Raw genomic sequence first — 27,001 nt, 5'->3', positions numbered from 1 at the left:
GCCTGCAAAGCGCAGGCATGAGGAAGTCTGCAGCAGTGCCTGTGACAGATCGCTGATCTGTCACAGTGATCTGTGATGTGACAGATCAGCGATCTGTCACAGGACAGTGATGTCCCACCTGGGACAAGGTAATAAAGTAAAAAAAAAAAAAAAAAAAAGTGTTAAAAATAATAAAAAAAAAATCGCTAAATAAATCAGTAAAAAAAAAAAAAATATTCCCCAATAAATCCATTTTTTCAAAATAAAAAAAAACAAAAACAATAAAAGTACACATATTTGGTATCGCCGCGTCCGTAATGACCTGCCCTATAAAACTGTCCCATTAGTTAACCCCTTTAGCGAACCCCTTAAAAAATAAAAATAAAAAACGAAGCAAAAAATAATGATTTATTATCATACCACCGAACAAAAAGTGCAATAACGCGCGATCAAAAAGACGCATATAAATATGCATGGTACCGCTGAAAACGTCATCTTGTCCCGCAAAAAACGATCCACCATACAGCATCATCCGCAAAAAAATAAAAAAGTTATAGCTCGCAGAATAAAGCGATACAAAAATAATTATTTTTTATATAAAATAGTTTTCATTGCAAAAAACCGACAAAACATAAAAAAACGACCTAAATGAGGTATCGCTGTAACCGTACTGACCCGAAGAATAAAACCGCTTTATCAATTTTACCGCACGCGGAACGGTGTAAACGCACCCCCCCAAAAGAAATTCATGAAACGCTGGTTTTTGTTCATTCTGCGTCCCAAAAATCGGAATAAAAAGCGATCAAAAAATGTCACGTGCCCGAAAATGGTACCAATAAAAACGTCAACTCGTCCCGCAAAAAATAAGACCTCACATGACTCGGTGGGTCAAAATACGGAAAAATTATAGCTCACAATATGTGGTGATGCAAAAACTATTTTTACAATAAAAAGCGTCTTTTAGCGTGCGACAGCCGCCAAACATAAAAACCGCCATAAATCGTAAATCAAACCCCCCGTTATCACCCCCTTAGTTAGGGAAAAATAATAAAACTAAAAGAAAATGTATTTATTTCCATTTTCCCGGTAGGGTTAGGGCTAGGGTTAGGGTTAGGGCTAGGGTTAGGGCTAGGGTTAGGGTTAGGGCTAGGGTTAGGGCTAGGGCTCAGATTAGGGTTAGGGGTGTGTTGAGGTTCGGGTTGGAGTTATAATTGGGGGTTTCCACTGTTTGGGCACATCAGGTGCTCTCCAAAGGCAACATGGCGTCTGATCTCAATTCCAGCCAATTCTGCGTTGAAAAAGTCAAATGGTGCTCCTTCCCTTCCAAGCTCTGCCATGTGCCCAAACAGTGTTTTACCCCCACATGTAGGGTATCAGCCTACTCAGGACAAATTACAAAACAACTTTTGGGGTCCATTTTCTCCTGTTACCCTTAGGAAAATAAAAAATTGGGGGCAAAAATATAATTTTGCGGAAAAAAATGTTTTTTTTATTTTCACGCCCAGGCGTTATAAACTTCTGTGAAGCACTTGGGGGTTCAAAGTGCTCTCCACACATCTAGATAAGCTCGGTGGGGGGTCTAGTTTCCAAAATGGGGTCACTTGTGGGGAGTTTCAATAGTTTAGGTACATTAGGGGCTCTCCAAACGCATATGACACCCGCATACCAATCCATCAAAGTCTGCATTCCAAAACGTCACTACTTCCCTTCCGAGCCCCGACGTGTGCCCATACAGTAGTTTTCTCCCACATATGAGGTATCAGCGTACTCAGGACAAATTGGACAACAACTTTTGGGGTCCAATTTCTCCTGTTACCCTTGGGAAAATAAAAAATGGGGACTAAAAGATGATGTTTGTTGAAAAAATACGATATTTTTATTTTCACGCCCGGTCGTTATAAACTTCTGTGAAGCACTGGGGGGTTCAAAGTGCTCACCACACATCTAGATAAGTTCATTAGGGGGTCTAGTTTCCAAAATGGGGTCACTTGTGGGGGGTTTCCACTGTTTAGGTACATCAGGGGCTCTCCAAACGCAACATGACACCCGCAGACCATTCCATCAAAGTCTGCATTCCAAAACGTCACTACTTCCCTTCCGAGCCCCGACGTGTGCCCATACAGTAGTTTTCTCCCACATATGAGGTATCAGCGTACTCAGGACAAATTGGACAACAACTTTTGGGGTCCAATTTCTCCTGTTACCCTTGGGAAAATAAAAAATGGGGACTAAAAGATGATGTTTGTTGAAAAAATACGATTTTTTTATTTTCACGCCCGGTCATTATAAACTTCTGTGAAGCACTGGGGGGTTCAAAGTGCTCACCACACATCTAGATAAGTTCATTAGGGGGTCTAGTTTCCAAAATGGGGTCACTTGTGGGGGGTTTCCACTATTTAGGTACATCAGGGGCTCTCCAAACGCAACATGACACCCGCAGACCATTCCATCAAAGTCTGCATTCCAAAACGTCACTACTTCCCTTCCGAGCCCCGACGTGTGCCCATACAGTAGTTTTCTCCCACATATGAGGTATCAGCGTACTCAGGACAAATTGAACAACAACTTTTGGGGTCCAATTTCTCCTGTTACCCTTGGGAAAATAAAAAAATGGGGACTAAAAGATCATGTTTGTGGAAAAAATACGATTTTTTTATTTTCACGCCCGGACGTTATAAACTTCAGTGAAGCACTGGGGGGTTCAAAGTGCTCACCACACATCTAGATAAGTTCCTTGGGGGGTCTAGTTTCCAAAATGGTGTCATTTGTGGGGGGTTTCTACTGTTTTGGTACATCAGGGGCTTTCCTAACGCGACATGGTGTCCGATCTCAATTCCAGCCAAAAACGTCAAATGGCGCTGCTTCCCTTCCGAGCTCTGCCATACGCCCAAATAGTGGTTTACCCCCACATGTGGGGTATCAGCGTACTCAGGATAAATTGCACAATATCTTTTAGGGTCCTGTTACTTTTGGAAAAATAAGAATTGAGGGTGAAAAGATCATTTTTGTGGAAAAAATATGATTTTTTAATTGTACTGCTGTACGTTATAAACTTCTGTGAAGCCCTTGGGGGTTCAAAGTTCTCACCACACATCTAGATAAGTTCCTTGGGGGGTCTAGATTCCAAAATGGTGTCATTTGTGGGGGGTTTCCACTGTTTTGGTACATCAGGGGTTTTCCAATCGCGACATGGTGTCCGATCTCAATTCTAGCAAAAACGTCAAATGGCGCTGCTTCCCTTCCGAGCTCTGCTATGCGCCCAAATAGTCATTTACACCCACATATGGGGTATCAGCGTACTCAGGACAAATTGCACAATAACTTTTAGGGTCCTGTTACCCTTGGAAAAATAAAAATTGGGGGTGAAAAGATCATTTTTGTGGAAAAAATATGATTTTTTAATTGTACCGCTGTACGTTATAAACTTCTGTGAAGCCCTTGTGGGTTCAAAGTTCTCACCACATATCTAGATAAGTTCCTTGGGGGGTCTAGTTTCCAAAATGGGGTCACTTGGGGGGGTTTCCACTGTTTAGGTACATCAGGGGCTCGCCAAACGTGACATGGCGTCCGATCTGAATTCCAGCCAATTTTGCATTGAAAAAGTCAAACGGCGCTCCTTCCATTCTGAGCTCTGCCATGCGCCGAAACAGTGGTTCCCCCCCACATATCAGGTATCAGCGTACTCAGGACAAATTGCACAATAAGTCTTGCAGTCCAATTTCTCCTGTTACCCTTGGTAAAATAAAGAAAATTGAACCTGAAGTATTTTTTTTGTGAAAAAAAGTTAAATGTTCATTTTTTTTTTAATATTCAAAAAATTCCTGTGACGCACCTAAAGGGTTAATAAACTTCTTGAATGTGGTTTTAAGCACCTTAAGGGGTGCAGTTTTTAGAATGGTGTCACTTTTGGGTATTTTCTATCATATAGACCCCTCAAAGTGGCTTCAAATGTGAAGTGGTCCCTAAAAATAAAATGGTGTTGCAAAAATGAGAAATCGCTGGTCAATTTTTAACCCTTATAACTTCCTAACAAAAAAAAATTTTGGTTCCAAAACTGTGCTGATGTAAAGTAAACATGTGGGAAATGTTATGTATTAAGTTTTTTGTGTGCCGTATCGCTGTGATTTAAGGGCATAAAAATTCAAAGTTGGAAAATTGCGAAATTTTCAAAATTTTCGCCAAATTTCCGTTTTTTTCACAAATAAACGCAAGTTATTTGAATGCAATTTTACCACTAACATGAAGTACAATATGTCACGAGAAAACAATGTCAGAATCACCGGGATCCATAGAAGCGTTCCAGAGTTATGACCTCATAAAGGTACAGTGGTCAGAATTATAAAAATTGGCCCGGTAGTTAACGTGCAAACCACCCTTGGTAGTGAAGGGGTTAAAGCAAGGACCTCCAAGGTGATATTTTCGGAAATACTTCCTGTACCACATGCCAAGCCAGAGAGGCAACGGGAGATTAGGGAGATTAATAAATGGCTCAGGAATTGGTGCAGGAAGGAGGGGTTTGGGTTCCTGCAGAACTGGGCCGACTTCTCAGTTGGCTACAGGTTCTAGGCTAGGGACGGGCTGCACCTCAATGGGGAGGGTGCAGCTGTGCTGGGGGAGAAAATGGCTAGAAGGTTGGAGGAGTGTTTAAACTAGGGACGGGGGGAGGGTATTCCTTTTATAGGAGGGGAAGACAGTGCAGATAGAGACCTGGGCACAAATAATGAAATTGGGGGTGGGGGTGGCATGGGGGGTGTGGGTTAGAACAGTTAATAATTTAAGGAAGAAAGAATAGAGGTACAGAGAGATACATAAAGTGCATGTATACTAATGCCAGAAGCCTCGCCAACAAAATGGAGGAATTGCAGTTAATGTTGTTGGAACATAATTATGACATGGTGGGGATATCTGAGACGTGGCAGGATGAGAGCCATGACTGGGCGGTTAATTTACAGGGCTATAGTCTGTTCAGAAATGACTGTACAAATAAACGAGGGGAAGGCGTGTGTTTATATGTAAAATCATTCTTAAAACCCATCCTTCGTGATAATATATATGAATCTAATGAAAATGTAGAGTCCCTGTGGGTGGAGATAAGGGGAGGGGGGAAAAATAATAAATTACTGATAGGGGTTTGTTATAAGTCTCCAAAAATAATGGAAGCAACAGAGAATATCCTCATAAAGCAAATAGATGAAGCAGCGACTCAAGGAGAAGTCATTATTATGGGGGACTTCAACTACCCTGAAATACATTGGGGAACCGAAACCTGCAGTTCCTGCAAAGTTAATAGGTTTTTAACAACTATGAGAGACAATTACCTTTCACAACTGGTTCAGGACCCAACAAGAGGGGGGCACTGCTAGACCTAATATTAACCAACAGGCCAGACCGCATATCAAATGTAAGGGTTGGGGGTCACTTGGGTAATAGTGATCACAAATTAATAAGTTTTCCTGTATCCTTTAATAAGATGTGTATTAGAGGGGTTACAAGGACACTAAACTTCAGGAAGGCAAATTTCCAACGGATGAGAGATGATCTTGGTGCAATTAACTGGGAGGATATCCTGAGACATATAAATACACAAAGGAAATGGGAGACGTTTATTAGCATCCTGAATAGGACCTGTGCACAATATATACCATATGGGAATAAACATGTGAGAAATAGGAGGAAACCACTATGGCTAAATAGAACTGTAAGGGGAGCAATAAGAGATAAAAATAAAGCATTTTGAGAATTAAAGCAAGTAGGTAGTGATGAGGCATTAACTAAATACAGAAGATTAAATAAATTCTGTAAAAAGCAATTCAAGACAGCAAAGATTGAGACAGAGAGACTCATTGCCAGAGAAAGTAAAAATATTCCTAAAATATTCTTTAACTACATAAATAGTAAGAAACTAAAAAATGATAGTGTTGGTCCCCTTAAAAATAGTCTGGGTGAAATGGTGGATGAGGATGAGGAAAAAGTCAATATGCTAAATGACTTTTTTTCAACAGTATTTACACAAGAAAATCCCATGACGGATAACATGATCAGGGATAAAAATTCTCCATCAAATGTCACCTGCTTAACCCAGCAGGAAGTACGGCAGCGTCTAAAAATCACTAAAATTGACAAATCCCCGGGCCCAGATGGGATACACCCCCGAGTACTGCAGGAATTAAGCACAGTCATAGATGGACCATTATTTTTAATCTTTAAAGATTCCATAATAACAGGGTCTGTACTACAGGACTGGCATATAGCAAATGTGGTGCCAATATTCAAAAAGGGGACAAAAACTGAACTTGGAAATTATAGGCCAGTAAGTTTAACCTCAACTGTGGGTAAAATCCTGGAGGGTTTTCTAAGAGATACTATACTGGAGTATCTGGAGAAGAATAACCTCATGACCCAATATCAACATGGGTTTACAAGGGACCGTTCCTGTCAGACTAATCTGATAAGCTTTTATGAAGAGGTAAGTTCCAGACTGGACCAAGGGAATGCAGTGGACGTGGTGTACATGGACTTTTCAAAAACTTTTGATATGGTGCCACACAAAAGGTTGATACATAAAATGAGAACAATGGGGATAGGGGAAAATATGTGTAGGTGGGTTAAGAGCTGTCTCAAGGATAGGAAACAAAGGGTGGTTATTAATGGAGCACACTCGGACTGGGTCACGGTTAGCAGTGGGGTACCACAGGGGTCATTTTTGGGCCCGCTTCTTTTTAACATATTTATTAATGACCTTGTAGGGGGCATAGAGAGTAGAATTTCAATATTTGCAGATGACACTAAACTCTGCAGGGTAGTCAATACAGAGGATGACAATTTTATATTACAGGAGGATTTATGTAAACTAGAAGCTTGGGCTGATAAATGGCAAATGAGCTTCAATGGGGATAAATGTAAGGTCATGCACTTGGGTAGAATGAACAAGATGTATAATTATGTGCTTAATTGTAAAACACTGGGCAAAACTGTCACTGAAAAAGACCTGGGTGTATGGGTGGACGACAAACTCACATTTAGTGGCCAGTGTCAGGCAGCTGCTGCAAAGGCAAATAAAATAATGGGATGCATTAAAAGAGGCATAGATGCTCATGAGGAGAACATAATTTTACCTCTATATAAGTCACTAGTGCGACCACACTTAGAATACTGTGTACAGTTCTGGTCTCCGGTGTATCAGAAAGACATAGCTGAACTGGAGCGGGTACAGAGAAGAGCGACCAAGGTTATTAGGGGACTGAGGGGTCTGCAATACCAAGACAGGTTATTACACTTGGGGTTATTTAGTTTAGAGAATCGAAGGCTTAGGGGTGATCTTATTACAATGTATAAAGTACAAAGACCTGAAAGGGAAACCATGATTCTATGGGGTCCCTTCATACCCTCATACTCATACACCATATTTTCATATTCCTAGAAAATTAGCTGACTGTAGAAGTCAACTCTCACCTTAATCTTGTCATTCTGTGCTCTCACCTCTATGACACTTATGATTCATGTAGCTTAAGGATTTATCAATAATTCCACGTACCTCTAATGGGTACAGAGTCTTAGAACTACAGATAAAGGGGCTATGAACCCTTAGTAAGACAGGTTAATGAGGGTAATATTAGAGTATTGTATAACAACCAACCTGTATTAACCTTTTTCTGGAAATTCCCGAATGTATCTAATAATTAACGGCCGAATACAATCTGATTGGTTAATGAATATGAATATGAATGGTTGAAACCATTTATGCTTACTGTTGAATAATCAATTGTCCAATGAAATACGATGATGTAATATAACCGCCTACTCAAATGAATATATAAGCTACCTAATTAAATTAGGAGTTTGTGACATCCTACAAATACATACCCTGTCTCTGTGTGTGTTTGTTCACCACTACTCGAGTAGGCCTCAAACCAAAATCTGGCAACCCTCCAGCATATCGATCTCCCATTGAGAGATAAAGATCAAATCACAGACTCTTCAGCTGGCGTCCCTGGGTGGGCCTGGTCACAACAGAAGACCCCAGCATCCTGAGATCCGGCACCCGCAGACTGAGGCCTAGAGGACACACAGACCAAAATCACCGGTGAAGGTAAGAGCCATTGTTTCTTACAAATTCTGTGTCTCCCCTTTGCTACATGTTCTGAAGCCGGCTCTTGGGGTACAGTATAGTCTCGTCTTCTTACATAACAGCGCCAAGAACTGTAGAATGTCCTTGTGATACACAAAACGTATACTGGAGGGAGAAACCTAAAAGCTGCTACGTATGATTGCAACATGAATGAATGACCCAACCTTGAGGGTACTAAGAATTCTTTACTGTGTTTTTGCCCCTTGGGAACGTCCCTCCATGATAACTGGCTTGCCAGGATTCATGTGAGGACACGTCTCTGGCGGCATATGCATAAAGAAGGCTGCGTACATCCTCTTGGGGAGTGCTAGAGTGCTAGAGGTACTATTACGGTGTTACAACGCCGGTTGAGACAGGATAGGTCTATCTACCTACTATCCTGTCTGATACGCACAAACTGCCCCCTAATGGTGCTAAAGAACTTTGAGGTAGTAGGGATTACATTAGCCTGCATATTAATGATAGCTTTCGTCATCTGGTTGATAAATAAGATCTCTGAGTATACAAGGTCTAGCAGGTCTAGCTGAAGGAAAAGATTCTTACTGGGCTAATGAGAAAATTTGGGTCATATTAGTCTGCCTATAGGTAATTGGATTTTGCTCTCTGGTATATATATAGTTTTATTGAAGATACTAGGAATAACTGCAGAGAAGTGCCATCTCATACTGAGCACGTAGAGATTTAGTGTTAGGTGACCGGGTGGGTCACGTGTTGGCCAAACCACTAAATAGTTAAACTTCTTATCAGGATTCCTATGGGTCTGATGCCTATCAACTGATCAGTTTTCAGTTTAGGACAAGCAAGTTCAGACACTGAGCAGGAACCCCTTATAACAACGGCACGCAGCCTATGCATCGAATTAGCGAAGTGCAGTCGGCATAGGTCAAGAAAATGCTAGCAAAGTGATAAAGAAGTAGGAAGTAGGGAGGTGGGCACAAAATAACAGCGCATATTAAGAGAATAGTGAATAGTAACCAGAGAAAGAGGCAGACAGAGAGGAAAAGAGATAGAGAGATACGGTCTAGGTGCGGCCTGTACATTGAGTTAGCGAAGTGCAGTCAGTATGGGTCCACAAGCCATAGACATTTAGGCATTTTAGGACAGGCCAGGAGAATTTTAGCCCCAAATACAGTCAAGTATCAACCAGAAAACAAAGATAGGATTTTAAGCAAGCACCAGGAGATAGAAAGGAGGGGCTGCAGTGATTAGAAGCAGAAGACGGATGTAACAAGCTTAATGAGTTAAAAGTTTACTGAATCTGTGTGAAAGAATGTGAATGACCTTTGAGACTCTCTGCTGATAAAGTGAAAGTGCATGATCTCATGTGTAAAAGAAATTCTGTGTGAATGAGAGGACACTGCAGGTTCTGTCTGCAGACTGCGATTTTCAAAAGAAAATCAGATGCGAATCATGTTTTGTATGATAGATGGATATTTGCTGGGACATTCCCAGGCACGAATGTGAAGAAATTTCATTATATACAGCGAGGAGATAATTGGTGGGCGCTTTTAGCATTAAACGTGCATATCACTTTAAGTAACGCGTTGAAAGGTCACACTTTACAGGACCTGAGGTTTAGCGAACAGTGTATATTGCAAAGCCCAGACGGACAAGTTTTCCACAATAGACATTTCCGTGTCAGGAATAGAGCCCCCCGTTGAGTATATTGCGGGTTGCATTATATAGGAAAGTTCTGTTTGTGGTCTGAGCTTGCCTTGTGAGTGTGTGCCAAGTATTCCATGAGAAAATGTCGTGCCTTAATTGCACATTTGGATTAATGTTGATTATATCTCCTGAGGGTTGGAGAACTGTCAAAATTATACCAGGAGGGTATATCCAACAGCTCACTGGTTTTGGATTTCTGTCAGACAGATTTCCAGAGTATAAAGTATTCTGGCTTTATGTACATGGAATTCCTGCAATTCCCTGGGTCGATGGAATTTTGCTAAGTGACATAGGGAATTATAATCTTGTCAGATGTCCGTTAAATAATGAAGAGCCAGAATCTTACCTGGTGCAAGCGCAGCTGGCAGCTCTCCTCACTGGATTCACACTGTAGCATAATACGTATTTGTAAAAGGTATACAGCTAGATTTTTCTCAATATTAAGTTGCGTTTAGAGTGTGTAAAGCATGTTGATAAGGAAGGTAGAGGCAGATGGTTCAAAGTACAACTTTGCCTTTGACTTGAAGCAGTGTCAGATATCCATGGAAGGCAATTGTTAGGTAGCAAAGATAAGGAATGCTTTTAGTATGTTTGTAAAAAAAAAAAAAGGTGTTTAGTTGAAGGGAAAAAAAAAGAGGAAAAAATCCCGTTATATGTGTAATGGAAATCCACCACTCTGCCCCCTATTCGGTACTAGCATGGTGATTTCCAAAGGGGGAGAGAAGAGAGGAGAATCCGCTATTTTTAAAATATATCCTAATCCATAAGGGTATCTCTCACTAATCTGGATGTTGAGTTTTTCTTTCCGGAAGGTCCAAGAACCTGGTTGTATGGCAATCACACAGCATGAGATAGTAGAAAGCAGAACCACTCCTCCCTCATAACTCTACAGGGGAGGTGGAGTTGACGGCACTCATTGAGGCGTTTAGGGGGCCTTAAGGTAAGCAAGACACTACATATACAAGTCATTGTTTTCAGGTGAACCCACAACTACGGCCCCATGTAGGGAGGAAAGGTCTTTTCTTACACCAACAGGCCCTGAAAGAGGTTGCCATAGTGAAGGTGAGGGTACACATGAGAAAGGAACCCATGGAGCACGAAGCAAACAAAGTGACTGGGAATCAGCCAGAAGACCAAGGTACTGGAAGACCCCTGAGGCGCCTCCACTGGTCATGGTGAGCATTAAAAATAACCAGTTAGACTTAAGTATCTTACAGGCTCTGACTCGGTCACCAACCGGGGAAGAGACTGAAGTCTGGTCGGAAGCTGGAGCTCAGAACCGTGGATGGCGGGACAGCGGGTATGCTTGCCAAAATCCTTGCACCATGTGATGGCTCATGACTCAACGCATGTGAGTGAAGACAAAACTATGTGCTCTGAAGAAAGATGTTGGGTCCACCTGCTTAGCTTTACATTAACATAGATTAGATGCGCACAACACAGATAGACTAGAAAGATGCCATAAACACTCACGTGCGCCTGGGCCCTCCTATCCGTTTCAATGACTGCAGATTAACTTCATACAGGCTGCCCAAGGTAAGATGTATGAAGTATGTGCTCGTGTGTGTTGATCTCTTTTCAGGGGACTGGAAGCCTTCCTGATGTCAGAAACTACCACAACTGAGGTACTCTTTTGTACACACAGATGTTGTAACTATTTGACAACCCCTGCAGCAGGTCCGGAGTCCAAAAGGGGCTCCCATTTGGGTATAAATAAGTTTTTGATTCTATTCTAGTTAATCCAGACATTGGTTGCTGACCAAAAGACACGAAGACCACTGGAGTCACTGGTTGATGGTCCCCGCTAAGCCACGTCCGTAGAGCTTAAAGGAAGACCGGTCCATACAAGCTACTATGAGGTCCTGGAGCGGAAGAATGAGGGTCCTGCCCCTCATGATGCTGGCAGCTTTACTGCAAGAAGGACAAATGGACGAGACACCTCAAAATAACACATCAGTAACCTTGTGGTTTGACACCAAGGCAGCAACAGCTACATTTAGGGTGGACTTGTGTCAGATAGTGAAGTGTCAATGGAATCTTAAATTTGGGAAAAAGAGTAGCAACCCCAATTATAAATATCTAACAGGAACTGAAGGGGCGGTGGTATATATCTGTGTAACTAGACCTGAAAATGAGAACTGTAATTCTTGGTCAGATGCAGCTTGGAACACGGGAACTTCATGGGGGTATAAGCCAGAGGAAGCCATGACTCGTGTTAGTTCATCAGAAAAGCCTCTCCTCAAAAGGATGAATATTGCTGTACCCATTCCAAAATGGGGTTGTGATCCAGAGGTTTTGGACTGGAGATTCTTTTGCAATCCTCTCCTTATAACCCTGGATGAACCCTCTCTTGGAGATGAAGGTCTCTATGTGTTGGGACTGTATATCCCAGGTAGACAGGTTCAGCCAGGAATATTTTGGTTAAAAGCTGTTCCTGCACAGGACAAGGAACAAGGGGAGGACAAACCCCAAAGGTCAGGAGAAATGTTGGATGTTGATGGAATTGGGGAATTAGGCTATGAGGAGAAGTTAGCCGTAGAAACGGGCTACACAGAGTGGACTGAATGGTTGCTATGGATGAAGTATACTACAGAGCAAAATAACAAAACTGATTGTATTGCATGTGCAACTGCTAGGCCCCATTTAGGGACTATTCCCCTCAGATATTCAGAACAGGATCAAGTAGATTTACAGTGTATTCTACTTTTGAATAACACCACATATGACCCTAGTGATAATGTTTTGTGTCAATCTCTATCAGTCCGGTATCCAATAGCAAAAATTGATCAAGTGCCACCTAGAGTTTATGCATATCCAGGTGACTACATTTGTTTCCTGAGAACAGGACCAGGGAGATGGGTAGGAAATCTAACTTCAGAGTTTTGTCACATCACCATCCCCATAAATACAGATACAGGAGGTTTTAAAGCCAGTTGGTTTCAGAACCAAACTGTAGCAAGGAGTGACATATGGTGGTTATGTGGAGATATGGAATTAAGGCCTAGGTTGCCACCAAGTTGGGTTGGCAGCTGTGCTCTAGTTCAGGTGCTCATGCCATTCAAAATAATTTCATCAGAAGAGATTAAAGGAGGTGGAATGAATGTTGAAACTCTGCACAGAAATAGATCAGTACCTGCTGGGTCCTTTGATCCTAGAGTTTATATAGACAATATAGGAGTACCCAGAGGGGTACCTGATGAGTACAAGGCCAGAAACCAGATAGCAGCAGGTTTTGAATCAATTTTCTTCTGGTGGGTGTCAGTTAATAAAAATGTGGATTGGATAAATTATATTTATTATAATCAGCAAAGGTTTATAAATTATACAAGGGACGCAGTAAAAGGGATAGCTGAACAATTAGGCCCAACTTCTTTAATGACGCACCAGAATAGAATGGCTTTGGATATGTTGCTAGCGGAAAAGGGGGGCGTGTGTAAGATGTTTGGAACGTTTTGTTGTACCTTCATCCCCAATAATACTTCACCAGATGGCAGTATCACAAAGGAGTTAGAGGGTCTTACATCCCTGTCTGAAGAATTGGCAGAAAATTCGGGGATCAACAATCCCTTCATGGACTGGTTGGAATCCTGGTTCGGTAGATGGTGTCATCTTGTGTCCAGCCCTCTCATCTCTCTCGCAGTAGTAGCAGCAGTACTTGTGACCTGTGGATGCTGCTGCATACCATGTATCAGAGGACTACTTCAAAGATTGATTGATGCGTCTATTACAAAAACTATGTACATTACATTGAAACCCAATAGTGATGAATATGAGCAAATGGTATGAGGTTGAGAATTAGATATGATCTCCCTTTCCATATGGGGAATTCGGCAGAAGAAGGGTTAGGAAGTCCGACACTGGCATTAGGCCTTTGAATGTACCTATATGTGAGTGGTAGAGTCATATCTGTTCTCAAAAGGGGGGATTGATAGGGAAACCATGATTCTATGGGGTCCCTTCATACCCTCATACTCATACACCATATTTTCTTATTCCTAGAAAATTAGCTGACTGCAGAAGTCAACTCTCACCTTAATCTTGTCATTCTGTGCTCTCACCTCTATGACACTTATGATTCATGTAGCTTAAGGATTTATCAATAAATCCACGTACCTCTAATGGGTACAGAGTCTTAGAACTACAGATAAAGGGGCTATGAACCCTTAGTAAGACAGGTTAATGAGGGTAATTTTAGAGTATTGTATAACAACCAACCTGTATTAACCTTTTTCTGGAAATTCCCGAATGTATCTAATAATTAACGGCCGAATACAATCTGATTGGTTAACGAATATGAATATGATTGGTTGAAATCATTTATGCTTACTGTTGAATAATCAATTGTCCAATGAAATACGATGATGCAATATAACCGCCTACTCAAATGAATATATAAGCTACCTAATTAAATTAGGAGTTTGTGACATCCTACAGATACATACCCTGTCTCTGTGTGTGTTTGTTCACCACTACTCGAGTAGGCCTCAAACCAAAATCTGGCAACCCTCCAGCATATCGATCTCCCATTGAGAGATAAAGATCAAATCACAGACTCTTCAGACCTTTCTAATGATCCTTTTACAGACCTGTGACGGGGACAAGGGGGCATCCTCTACGTCTGGAGGAAAGAAGGTTTAAGCATACTCACAGACGCGGATTCTTTACTGTAAGAGCAGTGAGACTATGGAACTCTCTGCCATATGATGTTGTAATGAGTGATTCCCTACTAAAATTTAAGAAGGGACTGGATGCCTTTCTTGAAAAGTATAATATTACAGGGTATATAGACTAGTTTCCTTAATATTGCGTTGATCCAGGGAGCTAGTCTGAATGCCGTATGTGGAGTCGGGAAGGAATTTTTTTCCCCAATGTGAAGCTTACTGTTTGCCACATGGGTTTTTTTTGCCTTCCTCTGGATCAACATGTTAGGGCAGGTTAGGATAGGATATGGCTTGAACTAGATGGACTTAAAGTCTCCCTTCAACCTTAATAACTATGTTACTATGTTATTATGGTGCTCCTTTAACTGACTAGACCAGTCCTGGGCAAAATGCGTCCTGCAACTGGCTCTCTGGCTGTTCGAGTCCGACCCATGACAAAGACCGCCCACAGTCAATCCGCCACCGCTGCTCGCTCTCCCAGCTCTCCACATACTCTGGATGGAGACAGTGGTGAATACATTGGTGGAGGATAGCGCCACTTGCTCCATCTTCCACTAATCAGCATGTGAATCAATAGTTGCAATGATGTCATTTTTTTCGTGTCTGCTGTGCACTGCAGAGAGTCAGTGCATCAGAGAAAGCAGAGGCAGAGCGCCGAAGCCGAAGGAAGGTGAGTATGTGTTGTTGTTTTTTCATGTGTATGGGATATTTGTATGTATATAAGTGGCTGTGTGGGGCTCATACTGTATATAAGAGTCTCTGTGAGGATCATGCTGTTTATAAGAGGCTACATGGGGCTGTCCAGCAGCAGGGAGTTCATGGGGGAAGTTGAGAGCTAGCCTAGAGTGGTAGGAGCTGAAGTGAAGGGACAGAGACAGTTTCCTGTCAGGAAGTGAGATAGAGCCCGGCGCACAGTAGCAGCAGACCTATGGTCTGAAAAGTGAACAGACCTGCATAAATTGGGTGTCCTGTAGTGAGAGGAGATCGAAGCAATGGAGAGTGAGATCCAGAGTAGAGATCGAGGCAAAATGATAGTCAGAGTGAATGATTTACTAGAGACTGGATCCAGGGCAGGAGGCCTAGTGGCATGTTCCCATGTTCAAAAGCCAAAGAGGTAACTGAACAAATCAGAGTAGGGAACGCGAGGTGAAGATAGTACCCTGGGAATTGACAAACAGATGAGCTAACTAAAAGCCATAGTGGCATAAGTAACTCCACTTAGGGGAGGTGAAGCACCCCCGTAGACTCAGCCAGGACCCCCATTTTTATCTGGTGTGCCGGGGCGTGGCTATCGTCCCGCGCCAGATTACAAGGAGAAAGGGTGAAAGAGAAGGTACCTGTTTTTAATTTCCGGTTTTCTGTGCTTAGGAGAAGGTCCACTCTCGTGGTGCTGATTTGTAAGAATCAAATTACCAGTGAATAGATTACCACTGACATTCTCCATTCACACTTCTGGAAATGTTTGATTTTGCAGTAATAGGAAACAAGTGGGCGCCATTTGCATGAACAGTACAATATTGTCTGACAAAAGGCTACTTCCATTAGCAAGAACATTTCGAGCAAGCATAGTCCCAGTGGCTAAAACCAGGGAAGCTGACACTGGCACAGTGAGGTGTGTGAGAACTGTGCTGTTAAAGGGTCCATTGAATCCTCTTTGAGATGACCATCCAAAATAGCACTGAAAACTGTTGGAAAAGGCCAATATACATTAAGATGCAGAGGACTGAAAATCTGTAATAGAAAATCTGTACTATATAGGGGGATGGTCTTTTCATGGAGGTAGTGTATTGGAAAGTGTACCAGCATCTTCTGTGAAGTATAATGGTGCACGACAGGGCTGGACAAAACATTGGCACTGTCACTCAGCTGCTCAAGAGTTAAGGGGGCCCAGTACCACCTCCAAACCAAGTGGAATTTTGCATTATAATGAGCTATTGACTGTAAAGGGCCCGTGTACTGTTCTTGCACAGGATCCTCTTCCGTCTGTGTCTGCTTTTGTCCACTACTGGTGTACCATATGCCAAAAGCTAACAAGAGAATTTCTCAAACAGAATGCTGGGCTTCACGCTCTATATTATGTTTAATAATCTGCTTTATCAGTTTCCGTGCAATACTGAGAGAAGGAGTATCGCTAATAAAACTATCACTTATATATCGTGAGTGTCTGTCTGCCAGAACATCTGCTATCCTTAAAATTAAGGACCAGCAGCAATAGCATGGAGCTCTGTTGCAGCTCCTTGTTCAGTAAGTGGCCAGAAGTGCCACTGTGGAAGAAATAATCCTGGCTGATTGGCACTGGTTCCAGAGATTAAACACCAAACGATTATAATGTCATGATGACATGTTTTAGAAATATGTCATAATATTATTACGGTAGATGAGAAAAGTGTCCACTGGGTCAACACCCTCTCCTGGCCGTTTTAATCACCATGACTTCTTGCAATGCATTCACATTTATTATTTTACCTCTAATTTACAGTGTGCACTTTACGTTCTTTTTCCAATTTTTGCACAGTGAGGTGACCTGATGATGGTCTGATCTATGGGTCTACCTTTCTAAGGGCACCTGATGTATGAGCCTTCCTTTTTATTTATTTTGCAACAATATAGAACAGAGTTTGCTCTCAGATTGACCTTGCACTGAGAACGTTCAGCCCAGTATCATACAGTGAAGGGCCTGTCTTGATTTCATGGTGATGTTTTCATTTTCTCCACTCTTCTACAAGTCATAGTAAGAAGGAGGTTAATGTTGCAAAAACAGAGGCTCATTAACTCCTCCATTGTTTTCTCTGCGTCTTTTACAATATTTATAGATCTTCATTTTCTCCTGCATCTTTCTTTTAAGTTGTTGTGTTCAAATAATAAGAGAGGGCTTCCCTCCTCCCAAGCCCTCCCTTGTCCAAGAGCTACAATTAGCTTCTCATTAATAGAATCTTCAATTTTTAATGTCTCTCTCTGGACAATGTGAAACTGAAGAGAGGTCATAACAGAAGTGTAGGTGGGATGAGGAGCAGCAAATTCCTTCCATTGTGTGGAGCAGGTAGAGTTCTGATGCTTGATACCTTAATCCAGGTATACCAGCTGTGCATGGACTTTCTTATTAATGAGCCTTCCAAGATATGTCCAATTTGGTCTCTCCAATGGTCTATAAAAATACTTCTTGCATGTAATTGTACAGTTTAAGTAAAGCGAATCTGAATCCATTGGAGAATATGCTCAGGATTTTATAATATACTAGTTGTTGACTTTTTATATGAGAAAGTTGGTGAACATAAGAAATTCACTGAATGTTTTTTAGCACTTTCATAGGTTTTGAGAATACTTATATGGAAGCATGTCACGTTGAACATGCAGTCTGATCTGTGGACAGCATGGTATAGAGGAGAAAAAGCTGAGCAGAATGATATATAGACTAACATAATAAAAATGAGCTACAAACTTATGTGTTTCAAGCAGCTCATCTGCTCTTAAAAAATAGCATGATTAAGAGTGGGAGAGCTGCTCGAAACACATAGGCTCTATCGTCATTTTTAGGTCATGTTCACATGTTCAGTATTTAGTCAGTATTTTCAGCCTCACTGCCTTCCTTCACCAGAAGAGGGAGTTCATCAGACCTCAGTGGTAAAGGGGAAAATGAACTCACAACAGTACCTCCCCCTTGAGGAGGGGTCACCTTTCCCTCATCCACGCCACCAGGGCGATCAGGGTGAGCCCGATGAAAGGCACGCAACAATCTTTTGGCATGAATATCAGAGGCAGAGACCCAGGAATTATCCTCCTGACCATAACCCTTCCACTTAACCAAATACTGGAGTCTCCGTCTAGCCAGACGGGAATCCAGTATCTTCTCTACCTCATATTCCATGTTACCTTCAACTAATACAGGGTCCGGAGGTGCCACCCCAGGAACAACTGGTTCAACAAACCTCTTCAACAAGGACTTATGAAAGACATTATGAATTTTAAATGTGACAGGAAGAGCCAAACGAAAAGAGACCGGATTAATAATCTCCAAAATCTTGTAAGGTCCAATAAATCTAGGCTTAAACTTAGGAGAAGCCACCTTCATAGCGATATTTTTTGATGATAACCAAACCATATCACCAACCTTAAACTGGGGACCAATGGTCCTATGTCGGTTGGAAAACCGCTGGGCCTTTTCCTGGGAGAGAGATAACTTATCCACCACTTGGTCCCAGATCTGGTGCATTCTCTCCACCACAGTGTCAACACCTGGGCAGGCAGAAGGCTCCACCTGCCCTGAAGAAAATCGAGGATGAAACCCAAAGTTACAAAAAAAAGGTGACATCAAAGTGGCAGAACTAGCTCTATTATTTAAAGCAAATTCGGCCAAGGGCAAAAATGAAACCCAATCATCCTGATCAGCGGAAATAAAACATCTCAAATACGACTCCAAGGTCTGGTTTGTTCTCTCCGTCTGCCCATTGGTCTGAGGGTGAAAAGCAGAGGAGAAGGACAACTGAATTCCCAGCTTGGAACAGAAAGTCCTCCAAAATCTAGACACAAACTGAACTCCTCTGTCAGATACAATGTTCTCAGGAATCCCGTGCAAGCGAACCACCTGTTGCAAAAACAGGGGCACCAACTCGGAGGAAGATGGCAACTTAGGGAGTTGTACAAGATGAACCATCTTAGAGAACCTATCACAAATCACCCAAATAACAGTCATTCTCTGAGAGACAGGCATATCAGAGATGAAATCCATTGAAATATGGGTCCATGGCCTCCTGGGGACCGGCAAAGGCATCAACAACCCACTAGAGCGAGAACAAGGTTTAGACTGGGAGCAAGTCCCACAGGTCTGCACAAAATTCCTGACATCACGAGACAAGGCAGGCCACCAAAAAGACTGACTCACCAGATCTCTAGTACCAAAAATACCTGGATGACCAGCCAATGCAGAGCAATGAACTTCAGACATCACTCTCTTCTTCCACTGGTCAGGAACATACAACTTTCCACTGGGACAACGCTCAGGTTTGTCCTCCTGGAACTCTTCCAGAGCACGTCTCAAATCGGGCGAGATGGCAGAAAGAACTACCCCTTCGCCTAAGATGGTAGCAGGCTTGAACACCACAGGAGAATCAGCAAAGAAGCTCCTAGAGAGGGCGTCTGCCTTGACATTCTTAGTGCCAGGAAGAAAAGAGACCACAAAATCAAAACGTGTAAAAAACAAGGCCCACCTAGCCTGTCTAGGGTTCAAGCCTTTGGCCGACTCCAGGTAAATCAAATTCTTGTGGTCAGTGAGGACCACGACTTGATGTTTAGCTCCCTCCAACCAATGTCTCCACTCCTCAAATGCCCATTTCATGGCTAACAATTCCCGATTCCCCACATCATAGTTATGTTCAGATGGAGAGAACTTTCGGGAAAAGAAAGCACAGGGATTCATTTTAAATGTTACAGGATCCTCTTGGGACAAAACAGCTCCTGCACCAATCTCAGAAGCGTCCACCTCTACCTGGAACGGGAGTGAGACATCAGGTTGCCGCAAAACCGGGGCAGAAGTGAATCTTCGCTTCAGCTCCTGAAAGGAAGAAACAGCCTCCGGAGACCAATTCAACACATCAGCACCCTTCTTAGTCAGATCAGTCAATGGCTTGGCAATACTAGAAAATTTTGCTATAAATTTCCGATAAAAATTAGCAAAACCCAAAAACTTCTGGAGGGCCTTCAAAGAAGTGGGCTGAACCCAATCGTAAATGGCCTGTACCTTGGCCGGGTCCATTTCAATAGTTGACGGAGACAAAATAAATCCCAAAAATGAAATCCTCTGTACCCCAAAAAGGCATTTTGATCCTTTGACATACAGGGAATTCTCCCTCAAGATCCGGAACACAGTCCGAACATGTTCCACATGAGAATCTCAATCCTTGGAGAAGATCAAAATATCATCCAGATAGATAATCAAAAATTTATCCACAAAGTCTCGGAAAATGTCGTTCATGAAGCACTGGAAGACAGAAGGGGCATTAGTGAGCCCAAAAGGCATCACCAGGTACTCAAAATGTCCCTCCGGAGTATTAAACGCCATCTTCGATTCATCCCCATGCTTAATGCGGATAAGATTATACGCCCCCCTGAGGTCAAGCTTGGTAAACCAGCAAGCACCTTTAACTCTGGAGAATAGATCCGAAATCAGGGGTAACGGATACTGATATTTAATAGTAATTTTGTTGAGGGCACGATAATCAATACAAGGCCTTAATGAACCATCCTTTTTGGCCACGAAAAAAACCCGGCTCCTAAGGGTGAAGAGGATGGTCTAATATGACCCTTTTCCAACGCCTCCTTAATATAGGATCGCATAGCCTCGTGCTCGGGTACAGATAAATTGAAGAGCCGACCCTTGGGAAATTTACACCCCGGGCTCAGTTCAATTGCACAGTCATAACTCCTATGAGGAGGCAAAGACGCAGACTCATTCTCACTAAATACATCATAAAAGTCCGCCAAATAGTCAGGAACATCATGCGACTGAGGAGAGGTGGAAAAAACCGGAGCCTCACTAAGGGCACACCGACAACCCCAACTCACCACAGACACAGATTTCCAATCCAAAACTGGATTATGAATTTGCAACCAGGGAAACCCCAGAACAATGGTATCATGCAAATTATGCAACACCAAAAGTCTGCAATTTTCTTGATGGTCTGGGGCGACCCGCATTACCACCTGGGTCCAAAACTGAGGTTTATTTTTCGCAAAAGGAGTAGCATCAATCCCCCTCAAAGGGATAGGCATCCGCAGAGGTGTCATCGGAAATCCACAACGTTTAGCAAAATCCAAGTCCATTAGGTTCAGGGCTGCTCCTGAATCCACAAAAGCCTTGGAGGAAAATGTGGACAGGGAGCAGATCAGAGTAATTGCCAGAAGAAACTTAGGTTGAACACCACCCACAGAAAACGTGTGTGCAAAACGTTTCTCTCGTTTAGGACAGACAGAAATAATATGCGAGGCATCTCCACAATAAAACACAGCTTATTACGCTTTCTGAACTCCTGACGTTGCTCCTTGGACAAAACTATCACATTGCATAGGTTCAGACACTTGTTCAACAGGTGGCAACACCTCTCGTGCAGTCCTGCGTTCACGTAAACGCCGATCAACCTGAATGGCTAAGGACATAGAATCGTCAAGACCAGAGGGAACAGGAAATCCCACCATAGTATCTTTGACGGCTTCTGACAAACCCTTCCGAAAGAGAGCTGCCAAGGTATTATCATTCCAGGTAGTAAGGACCGCCCACTTTTGGAATTTTTGACAGTACAATTCTGCAGAATCTTGACCCTGGCTCAATGCCAACAGGGTCTTTTCAGCCTGATCAATAGCATTAGGTTCGTCATACAACAACCCCAAGGCTTGAAAAAATGCGTTCACATTAGTCCTGGGGATCGCCATGCTGCAAAGAGATGACAATTTTAACCTGCTGCGCGGAGCTCCCTGACGAGTTAGGCTTCAAGGCAAAAAAATAATTTACAATTATTTTTGAAATTCAAAAATTTAGACCGATCCCCAAAAAACACATCAGGAGTAGGGATCTTCGGTTCAGCAGCATGTGAATGAGCAAGGTAGGCGGAAATTCCCTGCACTTCTTCAACGAGCTGCTCCACACGATCAGACAATTGCTTTATCTCCATTGAGAGAAAAAAAAAATTCCCCCTATGGCCTCAGAGATATAGAGGAAAAAATATACACACTTTTTTTTTTTTTTACAATTCTTTCCTGCTATTGAGTACCCTAGGATCTGCGGTATGGCGGGTGATTCTGTTATGAATGAGTCGCGGAAGGAGGCAAAAACAGAAATACTAGCTAAGTCCAGAAAACCAGAGAAGTTGGCAGCTATCGGATTGCAGACACCTGAACCTAACAACAACTGCTGTGATCAAGAGGTGCAAGTGAGCCGAGCTGTTACTTCCGACACTGACTAACTGTACAGAATTCAGTTGGTGGTGGGAACTGTTATGATAAGTCACTGAAGGAGGAAAAAACAAAATACTACCTAAGTCCAGAAAAACCAGAGAGGTTGGCAGCTATCGGATTGCAGACCCCTGAACCTATCCACAACAACTAGCAGTAGCTGTGGGGGGTTCCTATGGTGCCCTAGACCCCTCGATCACAGCCGGAGAACTACATAGCCTAAAGACAGAAAGGGAAATCTAAACTGCCCCAGAGCAGACCCCAAAGCAATAGGCAGCCCCCAACATATAATGACGGTGAAGCAAGATGAAAAAACACTCACACAGATAGAAAGATAGGCTGAGCAAATGATGGGGCCCAAGCTAACTAAATAGGACAGGATAGAAAAGCTGCTGTCTGCAATCCGTCAAAACCCTCTCCAAACAAGAGCCAACAGACTGATAGGGAAAAAAGCCCTGAAGACGCTAGGCTTCAAAAAGACTATATCAGTACTCCGGTATTTTCTGAAGACAGAGCAAAAAGGAATTCAGCTCACCCAGCAGGGAAAGGCAGAAATCCAGAAAAACTAGGCAAAACAAAACCAAAACACAAATGCAAAAAGCAGAGCAGAAAACTTAGCTTTTGAGGAGCAGGAATCAGACTGGTCTCCAAGAATCCCTCAGAGAAATCACACGCAAGGCAGAAGGGCGTCAGCTGCCTTATATCCAGTCAGCAATTCCAGTCACCCAGTCATCATCATTCTGCTCAGGTGCTTTGTAATCAGCCTCACTACCTTCCTTCACCAGAAGAGGGAGTTCATCAGACATCAATGGTGAAGGGGAAAATGAACTCACAACAGCATAGTTAGTATAGGGGTTTTTCCAGGCTTGGAGGAGTTACAGATGGGTGTAGTGTAGGGCAGTAGGATATAGTGGATAGGACTTCCTGGTTAGAGGGCAGTAATGATACAGCAGTAAAAGAGGATAGTCAGATAGCCGTGGGGATAAGGTTGCTTCAGCAAGAAGGGACCCCAGGCTGAGTTGCGTGCAGGCGGTCACCAGCTTAAACGGTAACCATTCTGAAGAGGATCCAGGCCTACGGCCAGGATTAGGCAGGGCTGAGACCGCGAGCCTTTTACCTTTTCCTTTTGAAACTGGACAAGGGGAATGAGAGGAAGCTGGTGGGCCCGGACATCACAGGACAGGGATTGTCCAGCGAGGCAGTAATTGCCATTGATGGGACAGGGATTGTCCAGGAAGACAGGGAAAGCCCTAGGAATGTCACTAAGTATACACTGTGCCACATCTGTGATGAAAACCCTGTTTATGAGTAAAGTTGAACTGTTAAGATTGGACATTGAATCTGGGGTAATTTGTGGGACATGTGGATCTGGAGACGGAATGACAGAAGAAGAGGGGACTCTGGCAACTAATGTGAGTGTTCTGTTGCACACGTTGCACATACAGCAGAAGGGACATTACAGTTTTTCTTTTTTAATTTCCAAAAATTTCTGCATTTCAGTTTTTTCAGTCAAGATGGGGTGCAGAGTGTGCATTAATGAGAAAAAATGAACTTTTTTGAATTTACCAAATGGCTACAATGAAACAAAAAGAGAAAAATTTAAAGGGGTCTGAATACTTTCTGGACCCACTGCATTTTTCATTTGTGGGACAGCAGGGTGTGGGATCACTACAGTTCGTTTCCATGACTTCCACCCTGGCCTCCTTACAGCTACACAGGAGTGTTGTCAGCACGCAAGATTAAGTCTATCTTTATCCTGTGAGCTGGTTTACTTTTTTGCTTTTTGGATTCAGAATGATATACTGTATAAGCGCCGGGGAAAATATTCAGTGTAACTTGTATTTTATTCATTGAAATTCCTTGTGCTTGCATGCAAATGAGTCCAGTTTTCCAGTATTCAGTGATTGATAGCTTACTGTCAAGATTGTTGATCACTAGTAGGACTTTCCACTGGACTCATGCATACAAAGAACAGGGGTTTTAATGAATAAAATACAAGTGAAAACATGTCAGAAGTTTTGTTCAGTGGCAGCAGGTGAAGTTGTAGCCCTCAGATTCTGAAGATGGGCCTCGTAACCTTCTACTGAGCCTGTTTTCAGTGACAGATGACAGCTTTGCCTCTTTCTTCTTACTGATGAGTGGGACGTTAACACCCGGGGCTTATCAAATGAAACATTTTTGAACATTAAACATTTTTTAAATATATTTTTGCAATTATCTTTTTTTCAGTCCGATATCATCATTGGTTTACTTTATATGCGAGTCACCAGTTTATCCCACGATCACAAATGGCGGATGGAAGAATAATTGGACATGGTGAATCTCACCATGTCCAATTCTTAGGGTACCGTTACACTAAGCGATTCACCAACGATCCCGACAACAATATGGATCGCTGGTGCATCGCTAAGTGGTCGCTAGTGAGCTGCCACACAGGCAGATCTCACCAGCGACATAGCAGCAGTCGGGGGTCGCTACTTACCTGTCAGACGCGGCGATCCTGACTTCCTCCCGCCCTCGTCCACGTGTCGCTCGCCGGCGCAACAGGAAGCCTAGCAGGAAGCGCCCCCGACGAGAAATGGTCCAGGACGTTCTCGCACGATCAGCGATAGCCAGAGGGGGAGCCGGTCGGAGGTAAGTATCACATGTAGCGATATCGCTAGCAATATCGCTGCTACGTCACAAAACCAGTGATGTTACAGCGACATTGCTAGCGATATCGCTATGTGTAACGGGCCCTTAAGTCCCCAAAGGAGATATAGCTAAGCCAGACGGGTGATACCTATCAACATTCTGAGGCTGCCCTTTGTATTTAAGAAAAAAGTGGTCAGCCCCACTGATTTTTCTAAATATTATCTAGTAACAAAACTGCTAGGAAGCGTCCCTAATCTCACCTTAAACAGAGGCGGATCTAGGTGTTCTGGCATCCAGGGCAAACATTCAGTTTGGCTCTCCCCTCTTATACACATCTTCATTTGTTTGAGTAGTTGTCATATGACTGCTCATATATGATTTGCACAGGTACTATCACATGCCAACAGGCTGCTCTTCCTAATTTTCTCAATGTTCAGTGAAAAACTACAGCCCCTGCTTCATTGAGAACAGCAGGAAGATAAGCTAGAAGGCACATGACCATAAGTATGAAAATCATGTATATGTGGTTATGTGATTACTACTGGAACAGGCAAGCAGAGCTGAATCTTCACAATGAGGATCTTCAATGGTGTTATAGCGCTGTATTTTATTAGTCAAAGGGTTTATTCAGGTTTGTGATGAAAGTCTGCAGTCAATCTATATGACCACAGTCTTTTGAATTCTCACAAGGTTGGCACTGCATGCTGTCATGTGAACACAGGCATGCAATTTGCATACTTCTGGCCACATCACAACTAGACTTTCTCAGCTTCTCTCAATACAAGTGAATTGAGCAAGACAGCATACGTCTAGTCGGCACATAACCACATGTATGCAAATCACAGTCTTGCGGTCACATGACCTACTGCACTCACTGCCAGCACCAGAAAATCTTGACAGCATGTAGTGCACATGCTGTGAGGATTCAGACATCTGTGGTTACAGAGTGACTGAAAACTTTAATCACAAACATGAATAACCCATTTAATGCTTTTAACCTAAATACAAATGTAGTAACCATTAAATTGTCAGATGGCTTAAGTATTTTTAACATGGCCATGTATCAAGTAATCTTACAAGCTATAGATTTTTACACGTGTACAGGAGCAGAACCAATAACAGCACATGAATACATAATCAGAATACCCAACAGTGCATAAATACATCATTAGAACCATCAGCAGTACAGGAATAAATCACCAGAACAACCACCAGTACAGAAATACATAACTAAAACCCCATCACTACAGAAATGCCATATACACTCACGTATAAGCCGAGATTTTCAGCCCATTTTTTGGGGCTGAAAGTTCCCCTCTCGGCTTATACACGAGTCATATACGCCAGGGAGTTGGTGGGGGAGCGGGGGTGTCAGATCATACTGCCCCCCCGGCACATCTCTGCAGCCCTCCTGCTTGTCCCACGGTCTCAGGCGCCTGCCTTCAGTGGTCACGTGGTACCGCTCATTAAAGTCATGAATATGTGCATATTTATGACTTTAATGAGCGGTACCATGTGACCGCTGAAGGCTGGCGCCGGAGACCGTGGGAGAATGGGGCTGCAGAGACCACGCTAGGAAGGGGTAAGTATATGCAATATTCACCTGTCTCCGTTCCAACGCTGCTCGCCACTGTCTGTCGTGTGTTCTGTTAGCGACGTTCAGGCAGCAGAGAGCGCAATGACGTAGTTAGCGCGCGACCTCTGCCTGAACAGTCACTGACAGAGGGACCCAGGGGGCAGACAGCAGTGAGCAGCGTTGGACCGAGGACAGGTGAATATCCTAGGTGCTGGGTCCTGAGCCCGCAGCGACACCGGCACCTGTCCCCCATAGCGCGCCGGTGTTTCCGCCTGCATATATTTTAGGATCACCACACCAAATACCAGGAGATATATCAAAAATAAATTTTATTGTATACAAAACCAAAGAACAGCACACAGTTAAAAACACTTAAAAAATGCATTGAATCAGGACAAACATAGTCCCCAAGAATCG

Source organism: Dendrobates tinctorius, unplaced genomic scaffold (assembly GCF_039654945.1).
Source record: "Dendrobates tinctorius isolate UK_male_01 unplaced genomic scaffold, ASM3965494v1 ptg000089l, whole genome shotgun sequence".
Taxonomy (NCBI): domain Eukaryota; kingdom Metazoa; phylum Chordata; class Amphibia; order Anura; family Dendrobatidae; genus Dendrobates; species Dendrobates tinctorius.
Note: the sequence above shows the minus strand (reverse complement) of the source record.